Source organism: Mercenaria mercenaria, chromosome 12 (assembly GCF_021730395.1).
Source record: "Mercenaria mercenaria strain notata chromosome 12, MADL_Memer_1, whole genome shotgun sequence".
NCBI classification, from domain to species: Eukaryota; Metazoa; Mollusca; class Bivalvia; order Venerida; family Veneridae; genus Mercenaria; species Mercenaria mercenaria.
Window position 1 is genome coordinate 79,742,007 of NC_069372.1, and position 7,295 is coordinate 79,749,301.

Consider the following 7,295-nt stretch of genomic DNA (forward strand, 5'->3'; position numbering starts at 1 on the left):
ATTTGCAAATACAGGTGCTAGTGTAAAGAAATTTGCTGTGACGGGCGTATATTGTGACATTCTGGCACTCTTGTTTAAATTACTTTTATAGGCTCTACATTTTGAGTTTTTATTATAAACAGCTTAAATATGAGTGTTTAAACCTCATTTTGTTCATTACAAAAATAAAAAACGAAAAGAAAAATATAACACTGAAAAAAAAGTTAAATTCTTGGTTACTTTCATTCTAGGAAAAAGGTCAGTAATTCGGTCGAAAATGTGCTTCCGTGGTGTAGTCGAAAGAAGTCCATAATAAATAGATCCTAATTTTCCCATTTTTTGCGCAAATTCGTGTAGAACGAGTGCTTTAATCACCATTTCTCACTACTAGAAGACATTCTGCATGAAATGAGACGGTTTTCATGTTCATACACCCCACATGGCAAGTTTTGCAGATCGAAACCGGAAGTAGGTGTTTATTGCGCGGACGAGAGTAAATATGCGCCATTTTTAGGGTAACAGACCGCAACTGACTGGCATTTCACTAGGAACTACATAACCCCCTATTTTCTTTTCATTTTTTCGTTAATTTGTGATAGAACTTTCATGAAGAATAGGTGTAGGAAAAAGTGATGTTCTCTAAAGATACGTAAAGACGATATGAAGTTGTCGTTTTTTATATGAAACAAAGAAGGATTTGAATTACTGACCTTTAACCTATAAGAGCTGAAATAAGACTTTCTCGAAACACATCGCAATTAGTCTTAATAGTCATAGATCGGTTGTTTATGATATAAAAGCGTGTTTTCAATGCAAAATAATAGTGAAATTTGAAAAATTTTGAATTTTGACCATATTTTGAGAAGATGCGCCTATTCAGCAGCGATTTCTGGGATTAAAAAGCCAGTATTTTCTCTCCAGAATGTCAGAAAATGCACAAAATGCATCCTTTTGGGTCTTATTCATGACGGAATGAATGATATTTCACAATCCAAGTGAAAAATAATGCAAACGAGTGAAACTTTTACCAAAATATACAATAAAAGGGCCATAGGGCCAAAATTTAGCCCAGTAAATTGGTAGGGGGTGGCTTCTATTAAATGTCTATATTTCTCTAAAATCTCGAAATTTCACAAAGAAACTTGGCAATATGTTTGGTATTACATCTTTCTTGAAAATAGAAATGAAAATTATGTGATATTTGAAAAGAAACATTTCTTATAGGAATAAGGTCAGTCATTCGGTCGAAAATGTGCTTCCGTGGTGTAGTCGAAAGAAGTCCATAATAAATAGGATGTGATCCTATTTGTGATCCAGAAACATCATAAGATGACTTGACATGCAGAGTAAATTACCTCTACTGATTCTAGATTAAAGGTCAAGGCACTATGTTTTTGGTCTAGTTGGTCATCTGTCTGGCTGTCACAAAGTTGTGTCTGTTACATACCATCTTTTTTGCCTGTGAAGATTTTTAAATAACTTCACACAAATGTCAGCCGTAACGATACCACACAAATGTCAGCCATAACGACATCACACAAATGTCAGCCATAACGACACCACACAAATGTCAGCCATTATGACACCACACAAATGCCAGCCATAACGACACCACACAAATGTCAGCCATAACGACACCACACAAATGTCAGCCATAACGACATCACACAAATGTCAGCCATAATGACACGATCTGCAAAATGCAATTTTCAGCTATGTCAGCCCAGTGTCATGTTCATGTCTGCTATATTATATTTTGAAAAACTGTACAACTCACTGCATTTATGCTTTTGTTATTTCTAACACTATCTACTATATTTATAATTAGGATGCTGTATTTAAGAGAGGAGAACAATTATACATGTGGTAACAGTGTTGAAGATTTTGGGCTTGTAACAAAACAGAGTCTGCTTATGCCTTAGAAATTGAACTTGCATATGATGGACAAGGGGTCAGATCATGCCCACCACCATGCTGTATTTACTGTGGAGACAACACCTGCTTGAGGATATTGATCTGTAAATCACAAAACTCTATGAAAACGTTTCAAGTGTACATCCATTAGTGTAACAACTTGTTTAGAAAATTGTCAAGATAACCTGGAGTCGTTAATTCTTCAGAAAAAAGAAAAATGATGTGAAACCTGTGATATGCAAGCACTGTTCAGAAAACAAATGAATGTTGTGCAAAAACATGCTCTAGTGGACTTGATCAACATTCTAACATTACTTATATATTCAGTATTGTGGAAATTGCTTTAACTTTTATACGTAAAACATTTGAATGAAATCAGTTAAGGTAATTTATTCTAATTTGAATTATTGTTCAGATATAAAATTTTCAAAGCAGTTTTTGTTTTTAATTTTTCAGTTCATTTTGTTATATAATACATGTTAGCCATGCTATTTTAAAAAGTGTTTGTTTGCAGAGCTACAACTGATCTTTCAAATTGGCTTGGCCCAAATCTTTTTGATAGTTATTCAAGTGTTCATTTATAAGATGTTTTTCCATGAATTTTGAAATATTAGAGTGAAATATATCTGGTATTTTCACAGTGAAAAATATCAGATATATTTTTCAATGGTAATAAACTATAATAAAGGTAAATTTAGTAAAAAAAAAAAAAATGAAATGAAAAGAATGTTTGTTTGTTTTACATGTAAGATTGAAATATCATTCACTCATGAACACCATATCTTACATTTTCACTTGTGGCTATACCACTCGTAAAAATATTGCATCTGATGTTCACTCATGAAAGGTACTTATACAGCTCTAAAATTCTGCCTTGATATTTAGCATGTAACATTATATAGATATCATATGGCAGCATGTGTGACATCGATATTGTCAACCAGAGGGCGAGGCGAAAGCCGAGTGGTGACATTCTGTTGCAAGGGTTGACAATATCAGTGTCACACATGCTGCCATATTTTATTATACTGAACAAAATTAAGCACATAAAAAGTTAAAAAATATTTAAATTCATTTAATTCAACTGTTTCATCTTAGCTCGGTAATCGCCTGTGTACACATTGAATAATGATGTCATTATATACTATATGTGTACAAGGGAGTTAATCATTTCATGATTTGGCTAAAAATTTGAAGCAGTTATTTGCCCTTATTATTATACGACATTCAAAATATCAGTGCAGTCAAATGACCTGACAGTCACTTTTGCTTGGTCACATGTCAAAATGTTTCTGATAGTCAAAATATCTCTTTCTCGGGAAATGGAATTTTATATTTAGTATGTAGCATTGCCTAGTGGTCCTCTACCAAAATTGTTCAAATTATGTCCCTGGGGTGGAAAGAGCAGTCTTCAGGGGGTCCCAAGTTTTACTTAGACTTTTATAGGATTTTATTTTTTTTAATCTTCTTGTCTGAAAGTTTATTGCCTAGGCCTTTGATATTTGGTATGTAACATTGTGTAGTGGACCTCTAACAATATTTTTCAATTATACCCCTGGGGTGAATAGAAGCCCCGCCCCGGTGGTCACTTGTTATATGAGTTATATAGGAAAAAATACTTTAAAAATTAACAGGTCATAGTTCCTAGACTGTTTAATTATAATTACCTGATGACCCCAAGTGATTAGGGGTCACATAACTGTGACCTTGATCTACTGACCTACTTTCTTGGGTTTTTTTAAGATGCAGCCTTGAAATTTGGATGACATGTACAGTTTTGTGCACCGATTTTAAAACTGACTTTCAGTAACCATAAATGTGACCTACTGACCCACTTCCTTAATATTTTAGCATCAATTTGACATTTGAAACATGTTCACACACATGGGGAAAAGATTTCAATGCTTACTTACATTTGACTTTTTTACCTGACATGTAGCTCACATTACTCAGGTGAGGGATCCAGGGTCATCATGACCTCTTGTTAAAATATACTGCCACCTGGGAATGTTTTGTATTTTTTTATGTCCTAACACTGGTCTCACTGATCAGATTTGTTAGAGTTGTATTACTTTCCCCTTATTTCTGTGGGTTCGAGCTGCATCAGAGACACAAAGATATTCAGGTGTAGAAGCCATTTTACTGTGTTTCAGAAGGTCTTTGGTTCTGTACAGGTGCCCATCTTACCTCAACTATTCCTCGTTCTCTACTGTTAAAGGGGCATGCCCTTGGATTGATATACAAAAAATTACTTACAAAAACACTCGTGTGTTGTTAAAGTCATCATGATGCAGTTCTATAACAGAATGGGACAACTGTAGAGTTGCGATCAAAAAATTAGGCTCAGTTTTTAGATCTCTTAGTTATCCAGCTTCTGCATGACTCTGTTTTAATTTTATTTATTCTATTTTTGGTTAAAAATCATACTAAGTCTTGTACTACAGGACAAGTACTACAGCAGGTTCCACTTATAATGCCTGTAGTTGATTTCTGGTGGTATTTACGAGCAGACATTTGGATTAGTCAAGTCCTGGTATAAAACTATTATACTTTAAAAGGAATTCTAGTCTTGAAATATCAGTAGCAGTACCTATAAAGTGAAATAAGAAAAACTCTTAGTGATTATATCTAGACAAAAAAAGTATTATTAAGTTGGTTTACAACTGATTGTGATTGTTTTTCCTAGTGTATTTTGTCATTTAAAAACTCTGTAGAAAGTTAATAAGTATGAAGAAAGGGAGGTATTTTAATACCTTAATATTGTATTATAATTATTTATCACATATTTGACGTCGCGGGAGTGAAATAAAGCCATTAAATAAAAACGATAATACACTAGTGTAATAAAGCTTTGACGTCGACGTCGTTTATAGTATTGGAAAGGTTGGTCAAATTGACTTATTTAAATAGTAAAAGAAAGTGGAATTTTTTATGTTTCGACAGGAAAAACTAACGTGATAAAAAGAATATTACATTTGTGACTTTCTATAATGGATTTATTTAACTCGTTGAATAAAATTGATAAAATGCTCGGCAGAGCCTCGCATTTTATCATTTTATTCAACTTGTTTAATAAATTCAGTATGAAAAGACACTTATGTAATATCCTCTATTTGTCTTTTAGTGAGGTTATATGTGGGTTTATCCACCTGGGAAAAGCGAGATTGACCAATGGTATAGCCGGAGGTTCATTTCACTTTTCTCAGGTTGATAACATTATATAAGTAACAGTTGTTTTATTATTAAATTCAACAGGTCTCGGCATTTTTGTGAAAATGGTGCACTTGCAGAGGCTGATAGATTTGACCCAACGTAATGGATGTAACATGTTTATGACACCACATTGTTAAGACATCGCTGCTGAATAAACTATATTTTGTTAATTGTTTGATCTAACTATTATATATTAATGTTGTACATGATCCTGCTATTTTTAAACAAGTGCTTGATCTTGCTATATTTTTTTTTAAGGGTATCATTTTTGAAAAAAGAAGATATAGAAACTTGTAGTCAGATATTACCTGCACAGAATAGTAGTTACATTGAATATTACCTGTGTTGAATATCACCTGTGTTGAATATTACCTGTGTTGAATATTACCTGTGTTGAATATTACCTGTGTTGAATATCACCTGTGTTGAATATCACCTGTGTTGAATATTACCTGTGTTGAATATCACCTGCGTTGAATATTACCTGTGTTGAATATTACCTGTGTTGAATATCACCTGTGTTGAATATTACCTGTGTTGAATAAATATTGATTTACCCCTGTGTGTGTGTCTGTCTGTCACAAATCTTGTCTGCACTCTAGCCAAATTGGCCTAGGCACTTAGGAATTACGGCCCTTGAATTACCGAAAATCGGCCATTTTGCTCTTGTCTGCGCTGTAAGTCCAACATTTCTTATCTGATCTTCACCAAACTTGAACAGAATGTGTTTCACCATAAGTCCTTAGCCAAATTTGATAACTAGCCAAATTGGCCAAGGCACTTCAGAATTATGACCTTTAATTACTGAAAATTGGCCTTTTTACTCTTGCCCACACTGTAAGGTGAACATTTCTTATTAAATCTTCACAAAACTTGAACAAAAGGTGTTTGACCATAAGTCCTCGGCCAAGTTCGATAAATAGCCAAATTGGCCGAGGCACTTCAAAATTATGGTCCTTGAATTATGGAAAAACGGCCTTTTTAACTTGCCTGTGCTCTTAGTCGAAGATTGCTTATCTGATCTTCTCCAAACTTGGAACAGAATATGTTTGACCATAAGTCCTCAGTCAAATTTCATAACTAGCCAAATCGCCTGAGGCACTTCAGAATTATGACCCTTGAATGACCCAAAATCAGCCTTTTTACCCATCAAAGGTATATTTGTAGTGAGTAAACAGTATTTTTAAAAAAGACTGACTTACTATTTAGATGATTAGGCAGTTGTGGGAGACATGCGCCTTTCTCAAAAGTAGCTCTAGTTTCCTTGTGAAATTATTGTATAGTGGACAGGAAAATGTTCTTGGAAAGTTTGGTTTTTATTCCCAAAATGCAAGGAGCTTGTCCTCTGAACCTGCGTGATGTATGCCTATACATAAATCCTATTTAAACAGGTTTAATTACAATGAGAACAATACACTTTTGTTAATGTTGAAGCTCTGCATGATGAAAACACTGTATAACATTTTACTTATAAAAAAACAATCAGTTTACAATATACTTATATTCCAATGACTTGGCTTACAGGAGTTCTTTAGGGAATAATATCAGTATTATTTTTTTATAAAAATGTATGGAATTTTTGAATGCATTTATGAAGGCTGATGATTGGTTGGATAAATCAGATATATATTGGATCGTGGTATTGTTTTATGTATTGAAGTGCTTGCTCTCAATTCTAATATCAGCATCAGTGATGTATAGTTTAAACAAAATTGTTTATTTCCACAAGGCTGATTATTGCATTACGGAGGACAGGATCAAAATCTTAACATCTTTAATAGTACATTTTTAGCTCGACTATTCGAAGAATAGTCTAGCTATTCTACTCACCCTGGCGTCGGCGTCGGCGTCGGCGTCGGCGTCGGCGTCACACCTTGGTTAAGTTTTTGCATGCAAGTACATACAGCTATCATTTAAAGGCATATAGCTTTGAAACTTATTTATTCTTTTTCTAGGTCAATTACCAACCTCTCTGGGTCAAGTCCCATAACTCTGACATGTATTTTGAGCAAATTATGCCCCCTTTTGGACTTAGAAAATTTTGGTTAAAGTTTTACATGCAAGTTACTATCTCCAAAACTAATGCAGATATTGAATTGAAACTTCACATGTGTCTTCGGGGTTATAAAACTAGTTGATAGCACCAAGTCCCATAACTCTGACCTTCATTTTGGCCAAATTATGCCCCC

General features: G+C 34.0%; 1 long non-coding RNA gene across 5 annotated transcripts in view; it reads left to right on the top strand.

Annotated features, from left to right (window-relative positions):
- The window catches only part of LOC123535342 (uncharacterized), a 31,586-nt gene extending 24,696 nt beyond the window's left edge, over nt 1–6,890 (top strand). For all 5 annotated transcript variants that reach the window (XR_006683190.2, XR_008366584.1, XR_006683193.2 and 2 more), the window contains one exon: nt 1,808–6,890. This is a non-coding gene — a long non-coding RNA (uncharacterized LOC123535342). The remainder of the gene's footprint in view (nt 1–1,807) is intronic.
- Nucleotides 6,891–7,295: the final 405 nt, after the last annotated feature.